This window comes from Sesamum indicum, linkage group LG2 (assembly GCF_026168435.1).
Source record: "Sesamum indicum cultivar Baizhima isolate 11 linkage group LG2, ASM2616843v1, whole genome shotgun sequence".
Taxonomy (NCBI): domain Eukaryota; kingdom Viridiplantae; phylum Streptophyta; class Magnoliopsida; order Lamiales; family Pedaliaceae; genus Sesamum; species Sesamum indicum.
This window is the reverse complement of record NC_142658.1, coordinates 1,890,063-1,900,853: the sequence shown is the minus strand read 5'-3', so window position 1 is coordinate 1,900,853 and position 10,791 is coordinate 1,890,063. Positions and strand designations below refer to the sequence as shown.

Sequence of the window (10,791 nt, the reverse complement as noted above, 5' to 3'; positions counted from 1 at the left end):
TCCAACGGGCTCGCTTGCTTGACGCGTGACATGTTCTATAAAAATCTTTGATCATTGTGTTTAACAAATTAAAAATGATGTTTAAAAAATAGAGAAGATGTTTTGCAGAGTTCATAATACAAAAAATACTATGAACATAACGTATTGCCACTTTTCATTAATAATTTGAGTGTAAGAGGTTGTATAAAAGAAAAAGGTATTTCATTGGAAAACCAACTAAGTTTGTTGTGAATGATGCAAACACTATTTTAGCCTCATGAAGTTTATATTTCTAAAGCAAGCCAAATATATTGTATGTAACTTATTTTCGTTCTAAGAGTCATTTCCTTAATCTCAAAGCTAATTGGAGTTTAAATCACCAGGAGAAGAATCGATATGGAGTAAAAAATCTTATGTTTCTTAATATCTATTAGAATGTGCTTGCAAATTGCTGATACCGTTGGAAGATCTATGAAGATTTTTATGAGTGAAAGATTCTAAAGGCTCTACTGTTTTATTGTAATGAGATTGAACAAACTTAAGGTAATAGTAACAAGCTTTATCTGTTGAGAAATGATTGAACACTCAACATTGATTATGGGTGCCTAGGCCACTTGTAACTAGGGAGGGGCTTAGGCAAGACCCGTACCCATTTATTGATGATCGGGAAAAAAATTCCTGTACCCTGAGAAAGCTCAAAACTAGGAGTACTACTCCCTTGTAAATCATTTAAAGAAAAAGTTGGGGCAATAACATGTCTAAGTAGATAGATATTTTGAGTAGCATGGATATCTCATTCCTTGAAATATGTAATTTGCTTCCTGTCACATGCTTCATTTGTCAGGAGTCCACCATATTATCCCCTTCCCTAAAACTGTTCAAAATAATTATATTGCCAACTTCTTTTGATTGCATGATTTTTTGACAGAATTTGCCGCAACCATTAGTTGTCTCTGTGTTGGGACTTCGTCAGTGCAAAAACATTTTCAACATCGATTCTATCTAGATCCTCTTGAAGGAATGTGCTTCAACCAATTCGAAATCTTGATAAAATGATATTGCTTTAATGTAAATACTAAAAAATTGCAAGCACTACATCTCATTGATTATTGTGTCGATCCGTGCATGCTCCCGCGCACAGGGTTCTCCTAAGATGCACCATGGCAGGAAGTTGGCATAGGAAGTGAACCAATGTGTGATCAACATTTAGATCACCTATACTTTTTGATTTTTAGATATCCTTGCATTGGCAACATTCATAACTGGTGATGCACCCTCAAGATGATTGCTTAAGCTTGAAATTGATGATCATGGTGCTTGGCTTGTTTCATGTCATCCAAGCAAATCATAGAACAAACAATGATACAAAGTTATGTATATGTCCCTCAATCAAGGAGGTTGTTGTCGACTTCCATTAATGGCGAACCATTATTATTGCCAAATCTGCAACTAGAAGCTACAGCTGGAAAAAACTAGCAAAGAATTCCCGCACCTTTGCACCTTGACTCCGAAAGAACACTTGTGCTATAATCGTCATATGTTAACAACACTAGCATTTAGATGCCATTGCAATCATTTGTTAACCTACAATCAGTTATTCATCAATTGCCACAAAAGTATTGATATTGAAGGTTTAATTGCAAGCTGCTAGAAACCGTAAAAATTGTTGAAGATCTATTGCTTCACAAACAAAATGGCAAGTCGTTTAATTAAATGATCCTCATCATATGAGGTTCGCTGAAACACATGGAGAAATTCTAACCCGGACCTGGTTTGGCCAAACATAAACTAATTATATGACAAGTGTAATACACTTGTCGTGTGATTGATGGACAGTTTAGGGAAAGTGAACAATCATATAGAAAGTGTGATACACTTGTTTTTTGATTGATTTGGTTTGGCCAAACCTGGTATGGGTAAGAATTTTCCAACCACTTGTTTGCAGACTTCTAACATTAATTATCAATGCATAAAATGTCTTTTTCAGCCTAAAAGAGTTCACATAGGTTACCAGTATGCCTTTTTTTTATTTGTACCATCATCTCACCAATGGTTATAACTATTACAATCAATATGGATGACAACGTCCTGAATCAAGAACCACATAACTGCATAGCTCTGTGCAAAATTTGCCTCTATTTTTTATATCTTGGACCCACCACCATCAATATGGATAGATTTGACAGTCATTTAATAATCTTCGGTTCCCCACAACCACATTGCTAGTATACTTACCACCCTACGTGCATGCCAAATTTAGTTGTTTCAACATTGCGACTCTCCAATTTGGCCACATTAGAGTTTGATTACTAACACCTTCATCACAAACTGTATCATCACCATGCTGCATAGATTTAGCATTAGTCATGACCCATAATGACATGCTGCACCACCATTTGTATGTCCATGTCGTGATCGATTTCGCTGCTGCCTTTGTTACTTGATATCTTTCATTCCAAATCCACATGAAATACTTCGTGACAAAGGTTCTCTACCTAGTCGAGTAAATGACACTTTCAACTTGTACCACATCCAATCTTGGTCATGGGTGATAATGTTGTTGACAGTCTTCAATGCTAACTAAACTTTTGTAAGAGTTTGAATTTCTCTTCAACTTGTTATTGAGAGATTAAAAATCATGGATATTGAGATGCTACTTATTACCTGTTTCTATATTAACCAAATTTCTGTTGTTGGACAGGTTGAAAGGTTTAATCATGTAAGTTTAACTAAGACAATAGTGAATATGAGTTTTTAAAGAAAATGTACTTTGGATATGAAAAATAGTTGCATATTGTGAAAGATATAGAGAATAGACAGATGGATCTAGAACCGAAACCAAAACTACTAGAAAAAATATTTATTGCTCTAAGTATGGAAAATAACATACCAAGAGATCTAATTTGGTCCCAGGATAGGATAATATAAGGGAATGAATGCCTTCCAACTCATTACGTGGCAAACTAATAGTTGTGCACTGAGAGACTTATGAAAAAAAATAAAAAATAAAAAACATGTGTGCGGTGATAAGAGAGAATGTATAATAGTTGCAACAATCAATTACTTTTGTGGCTTCCAAACATGGAAGGCAAAGAATTTTTTTTATCAACATATCAGAGTAAATACGAAAACTAGTATATAATTATGGAAGATATCCTAGTTCATGTCTTCTCTTCTCCATTAATGTAAGTTAGAATATTAAACCCTTAGAAGAATATGATTTTCAACTACGAGCCATGATAGTTAGTACTATAAGTTGGGGTCACAAAAATATTTTCTTATGACTATATATGTTTTTTCAATTTTAATTTTATTTATTTATTTACTTTTTTTCCCTCCTTTTGTACTCTTATCATTACCACAAAAAATTTCCACCGTTTTCCTCTTCATGTTTCTCCTAAATCCTTTGTGATATTCTATTTTTCTCCACAATACCCTCATCATTTATGTTCAACTATTTTTCTTCATATGTGCATACAAAATTCATATTTTTGCATCCCATAAATTTAGAATTAGTATTATTTTAGTTTTATTGGTCACAAGGATCTCACATCATATCTTGTAACTGACAAACCTCCATCAAACTAATATTAATTTAATGGTCGTGTACTACACATATGGTTGCCGGTCGCTGATCACGATGCATGATGGGTAGAGATGAAGAGGGACCCAACCTAGGATCGGATTGACACAATAAAAATAAGTGGGTTGGTCCATTCAGGACTAGTTCGAAGATGATTGTAGGTATCGATATATGGGTAGGCCCGGCCTAGTGACCCAAGATCTCCTAATCCTAGGTCAAGCTAGTGGGCCGGTCTAACCGGGCCAATATTTTTTTTTTAATAATACATGTCATATATTTTTTATTTTATTTTTTTACGTAAATTATTCGAAATTTTTTATACTTTTGAAACTCTAAAAAGTTTTATCTTTACTGTTCTTTTTTTAAATTACTACATCAATTCACTAATACTGAACGTTATTTTTTAAAAGTTTATTTTAAATCTTTTTTGGGCTTGTTATTCTTTAGGTTCATTATTGTTAGCTTGTTAGTTAAATTGTTTTTTAACTTCATTATGTGGTCTTAATTAGTCTCTTTTTCGTTATAATTTTTTATTTTATTTGATTATTTATTTATTTATTTTAAAATAAAATCATAAATTATTTAAGTTCATTCCAAAAAGTACCTCAATTTCAATAAAAAAAAATGGCACAATCAGGCCTCGTCTGAGCCTGGCCCATGTCTCAATGGGGCTAATTCATGGTCTTGACCAGAGTTTAAAGATGGATGCATTCGGGACTCATTTAAAGGCCCATAACCACCTCAAAATCGGCCATGAATAATATTGGGTTGATCCTGAACATGTCTTTTTGGGGCTAGACATGCTAGTCTTGGGAAAAATTATGAATCTTGGGTCGCTGAGTTTTAAGGTGAAAAGATCTGAGTGCAAGCATTGTTTTAAAGGGAATTAAGAAGATCAATTTGGAGATAAAACAAAAGGTAGCAAGGGTACTTCTTGACACAAAACAGAGCATCTAAGAGTGAGAGCAAGAGATGTTTGTAGCAAGTAGAGCACGTTGAAGCTAATGCAAGAATTTACAAACTTAAATTAAAGTTGAATCTCTTGTTGAACCCTAATTATAGAAAAAAATCTCTTAAAAATATTCAAAATTTAATATTTATTTTTCAAAATTTTGATAGGAAAGGAAAGTAATTAAAAATAAAATGGAGAGAAAAAAGAACAACAATTATTTATATACCTGAGGCTCAATTAAACTTGCCGACAGAGTACAAGAGATGGGATCTGGTGAATTTGAATTCGGTGCAGACGAAATTACACAGCCAAAATCTTCGATGTACGTTCTTGAAGAATTCTGTTGGTAAATCATACGACTACAATGAATTAACAACTCGATTCAGAAATAAGGGTTAAAGAAGAAAAAAAAAAAAGAATCAAATGCTTGAGAAAATGGAGAATGGAGCTGCATGCGTAGAATTCATCTTACATTTTTGGAGTTTTCTGCCATTTCTCGACCGTTTAAAGAGTCAGAGGTAAGGTTCCTAGTGCTCTCCCGCTCTCAGTACTCTATGGACTTGAATAGTGTTCTGCAATAACTGTGTTGAGGGAGAAAAGGTGTGAGTAAACGTGAAGTGTGATTGTGTGTTGAGTGAGAGTGTGTGAGTAATGTTGTGTATATATGTGTTTGTTTTTTGAACCGCAAAGCTCGACACGAGGTAGCAGAAGGCATGGAAGTTATATTTTGTCTTTTTCTCATGATATTTTCCTCTTAATTTCTTCGTTTTTAGTTTCTTTTAATTAATATTAATGTAATAATTAGTCAATAAGCATTTTTAGAAAGAAATATAAATATTCAAGCCATCTATAAATACAATTTAATAAATTATTTTCTAAATCAGATTCCTCTAGAAAAGGCAAAAAAAAGAAGAAGAAGAGAAACATCATAATATTTATGAAGATTAATTATACATTTGTAGTATTGTAATAAATCATTTATGTTTGCAAATTCTTTATGTACAACTACTGTTTTTGAATAAAATTGGAAAACTGAAAGAAGTGATAGAGTTAAAATTGATACTCAAGAATAAAAAAAATTAGTCATATATGCCTCTCTTGGCAGTTCAATCATTTTGGGATTTTTGTTGAAATTCGACAACATTTTAAACAAAGGATCTATTGTGATATATGTGATAGGTATGAATTAATGTAATTAATGGTTTGGCATAGAAGGATAGGTATGAATTAATATCAGTTACCTGGACTCTAGTATTTTAAGTTTGAAATTAATTGCAATTATAATAAAGTTATACAAACAAACTAATTGGTTCATTGCCACCACAAAATTTATCACTCTCAAATATTTTGGAATAGGAAAATCAATTGACACTTTTGAATTCATTAAAATTATAAATAAAATAATAAAATTGATTTGTACAAGCCTAATCGAATTTTTCATTGGGCAACTATATCAAACGATTTTAAAAAGAAAAAAGATGTTCGAATTTAAAATTTCCTCTTTCGCGGAAATATTGACAAAATAGTAGAAAAAAAATAGAGAGAGATTTGACTGGCTACAAATCAATTATTGGGTTGTTTAAAGTTCATGCAAAGATCTCCAACTCGTCATCATTCATTTGATTTTGTTTATCAGGTGCCCGACTCTGATGGAATGCCTATTAAAATAAGAGCATATAACAAAGATAAGAGTTAAAATTCAACAAAACTAAAACCAATCATTTTTGTAAGAAATTATATGCTACATACCTTCTTTTTTCAGTTCAATCTCACTGACAACATGGACATTTCTTATATTACTTTTAGTTCCATCCCCCATCTGAATGTTGTGGAAGTTTCAATACGGATCATGAAGAAATAAATTAGAAGTGCGTTAATTTTTTAAAATATTCTATAATTGAAAAGTCAGAAAAGAAAACATTTCCACATAAATTTTGGTCATAAATAAAATTGAATTATGGATTTTGAATTTACCTGTGCAAGAACTAGATCATTCCACCGGCAGCTAAATACTATAAACGTTGCAACGTCCTTTAAAGAGCGGAACTTCTGAGTGACTTTGTCATGAATATAGTACTATTGCATGATAATTTTGATTGAAAAATTTTAGTTATATTACATTAGTTTTGCATATAAAGAATTACAAATCATTTATGTAAAATATTAAACAATTATTACCTTGTCACTTGTATTTGAGGCATTTCGCCTTCTTTTTTGGTAATATCCAACCCTCTAGTCGTTCTTGCAGGGATAACTTGTATCTTGGTTGGATTATTATGGATTCTATAATTTCCGTTACAAGGACCACATCTTGTTGGAGAGGGAATTTCTTCACTCTTATGTCCAAAGTTTTATTCATTATTTTGTACAATTATAATGTTACTTGTCCCTTTCCCCTCCTTCAATTGGAGAATATGTATGTCAGTAGAATAGACGAGTTTATTTTATAAATTATAATATCAAGTTTTTGAGATAAAGAAACTTAAATGTGTGTAAAGCAAATATGCACGTGCTTGCACGATAATTTACAATGTTGTTTCTTTTTAGTGCATGAGGGCTACAGATAATTAAAATTATTGAATAAGTGTGTACAAACAAAGTATTATATGAAGACTAAAGAACAAATAAAAAATTATCAATAGCATAATAAAATTGATTTGTACAACCCTAATCAAATTTGTCATTTGGCAACTATATCAAACGATTCTGAAAAGAAAAAAGATGTTCGAATTCAAAATTTTCTCTTTTATGGTAAATATTGACAAAATAGTAGAAAAAGAATAAAGAGAGATTCGACTGGCTACAAATCAAATATTAGGTTTTTTAAATCACATGCAAAGATCTCTAACTCTTTATCATCCATTGATTTTGTTTATCGTTGCCCGACTCTGATGGAATGTCTATTAAAACTAGAGCACATAACAAAGATAAGAGTTAAAATTCAACCAAACTAAAACCAACCATTTTTGTAAGAAATTATATTCTACATACCTTGTATTTTCATTTTGATCTCACCGACAACATGGATATTTTTTTATATTACTTTTAGTTCCATCCCCAATCTAAATGTTTTGGAAGTTTCCGTACGGGTCATGAAGAAATGACATAAATAGTATATACATTGCAACCTCCTTTAAAGAGCAGAAGTTTTGAGTGACTTTGTCATGAATATAGTAATATTGCATGAAAATTTTGATTGAAAAATGTTAGTTATATTACATTAGTTTTGCATAACTAAAGAAATAAAAGTTATTTATGTAAAACATTAAACAATTATTACCTTGTAACTTGTATTTGAGGTATTTCGATTTCTTTTTTGCAATATCCAATCCTCTAGCCATTCTTGCAAGGATAACTTGTATCTTGGATTGTATAATTGCCGTTAGAGGGAACACGTCTTGTTGGAGAGGGAGTTTCTTCACTCTTATGTCCAATTCTTCTTCATTATTTTGTACAATTATGTGATACTTATCCCTTTTTCCTCCATCAACGGGAGATATGTATGTTAGTAGAATAGACATTTCTTATATTATATTTTTGTAAGAAATTATATGCTACATACCTTCTATTTTCATTAATATCTCACTGACAACATGGACATTTCTTATATTACTTTTAGTTCCATCCCCAATCTAAAAGTAGTGGAAGTTTTAATACGGGTCATGAAGAAATGACATAATAGTGCGTTCATTTTTTAAAATCTTCTATATTTGTAAAGGCAGAAAAGAAAACATATCTATATAAATTTTGGTCATAAATAAAATCGAATTATGGTTTTTGAATTTACCTATGCAAGAACTAGATCAATCCTTCGGCAGCTAAATAGCATAAACATTGCAACCTCCTTTAAAAAGCGGAACTTTTCAGTGACTTTTTCATGAATATAGTACTATTGCATTAAAATATTAGTTATATTACATTAGTTTTGCATAACTACAGAATTACAAATCATTTATGTAAAATATTAAACAATTATTACCTTGTCACTTGTATTTGAGGCATTTCGCCTTCTTTTTTGTAATATCCTACCCTTTAGTCATTCTTGCAGGGATAACCTGTATCTTGGTTGGATTTTTATGAATTCTATAATTTCCATTAGAGGGACCACGTCTAGTTGGAGAGGGAGTTTCTTCACACTTATGTCCAATTTTTTCTTCATTATTTTGTACAATTATGTGATACTTGTCCGTTTCCCCTCCTTCAATTGGAGAATATGTATGTCAGTAGAATAGACGAGTTTATTTTATAAATTATAATATCAAGTTTTTGAGATAAAGAAACTTAAATGTGTGTAAAAGCAAATATGCACGTGCTTGCACGATTATTTACAATGTTGTTTCTTTTTAGTGCATGAGGGCTACAGATAATTAAAATTATTGAATAAGTGTGTACAAACAAAGTATTATATGAAGACTAAAGAACAAATAAAATATTATCAATAGCATAATAAAATTGATTTTGTACAAACCTAATCAAATTTTTCGTTGGGCAACTATATCGAACGATTCTGAAAAGAAAAAAGATGTTCGAATTCAAAATTTCCTCTTTTATGGTAAATATTGACAAAATAGTAGAAAAAAAATAAAGAGAGATTTGACTGGCTACAAATCAAATATTGGGTTGTTTAAAACACGTGCAAAGATCTCGATCTCTTCATCATTCATTTGATTTTGTTTACTGTTGCCCGACTCTGATGGAATGCCTATTAAAATAAGATCACATAACAAAGATAATAGTCAACATTCAACCAAACTAAAACCAATCATTTTTGTAAGAAATTATATGCTACATACCTTCTATTTTCGTTTCGATCTCACTTACAACATGGAAATTTCTTATATTACTTTTAGTTCCATTCCCAATCTGAATGTTGTGGAAGTTCCAATACGGGTCATGAAGAAATGACATAACAGTACGTTAATTTTTTAAATCTTCAATTGAAAAGTCAGAAAAGAAAACATATCAACATAAATTATGGTCATAAATAAAATCATTATGGATTTTAACTTAACTGTGCAAGAACTAGATGATTCCTCCTGCAGCTCAATAGTATAAACGTTGCGACCTCCTTTGAAGAGCAGAAGTTTTGAGTGACTTTTTCATGAATATAGTACTATTTCATGAAAATTTTGATTGAAAAATATTAGTTATATTATAGTAATTTTGCATAACTAAAGAATTACAAGTTATTTATGTAAAATATTAAACAATTAGTATATTGTCACTTGTATTTGAGAAATTTCGCTTTCTTATATGTAGTATCCAACCCTCTAGTCGTTCTTGCAGAGATAACTTGTATCTTGGTTGGATTTTTATGGATTCAATAATTTCCGTTAGAGGGACCAAGTCTTGTTGGAGAGGGAGTTTCTTCACTTTAATGTCCAAATTTTCTTCATTATTTTGTACAATTTTGTGCTACATGTCCCTTTTCCTGCTTTAAATTGAGATATGTATGTTATAGAATAGACGAGTTTATTTTATAAATTATAATATCAACTTTTTGAGATAAAGAAATGTTAATGTGTGTAATAGCAAAATTGCACATGCTTGCACAGTAATTTACAATGTTGTTTCTTTCTAGTGCATGAGGGCTACAGATAATTAAAATAATTGAATAAGTTTTCTACAAACAAAGTGTTATATGAAGAGTAAAGAACAAACAAAAAATTATCAATAGCATAATAAAATTGATTTATACAAGCCTAATCTAATTTGTAGTTGGGCAACTATATCAAACGATTCTGGAAAGAACAAAAGATGTTCGAATTCAAAATTTCCTCTTTTATGGTAAATATTGACAAAATAGTAGAAAAAGAATAAAGAGAGATTCGACTGGCTATAAATCAATTATTGGGTTGTTTAAAGCACAAGCAAAGATCTCCAACTCTTCATCATTCATTTGATTTTGTTTACCATTGCCCGTCTCTGATGGAATGCCTATTAAAATAAGAGCATATAACAAAGATAAGTTAAAATTCAACCTAACTAAAACCAATTATTTTTTTAAGAAATGATATGCTACATACCTTCTATTTTCTTTTCGATCTCACTGACAATATGGACATTTTTTATATTAATTCTAGTTCCACCTCCAATCTGAATGTTGTGGAAGTTTCAATACGGGTCATGAAGAAATGACATAACAGTGCGTTAATTTATTGTAATCTTCTACAATTGAAAAGTCAGAAAAGAAAATATATCCACATAAGTTTTGGTCATAAATAAAATTGAATTATGGATTTTGAATTTACCTGTGCAAGAACTAGATCATTCCTCT

At 31.0% G+C, this 10,791-nt stretch overlaps 1 long non-coding RNA gene across 2 annotated transcripts; it reads right to left on the bottom strand.

Moving 5' to 3' along the window:
- Positions 1-952: 952 nt before the first annotated feature.
- On the bottom strand, positions 953-5,144 carry LOC105177823 (uncharacterized). Of its 2 annotated transcripts, none has more exons than XR_002286635.2 (3): positions 4,987-5,144; positions 4,741-4,854; positions 953-1,563 (listed from the first exon to the last, which is right to left on the bottom strand). It is a non-coding gene; the product is annotated as an uncharacterized LOC105177823 (long non-coding RNA). The 2 variants fall into 2 exon arrangements; XR_002286636.2 differs by lacking the exon at positions 953-1,563 and adding an exon at positions 1,609-2,474.
- Positions 5,145-10,791: the final 5,647 nt, after the last annotated feature.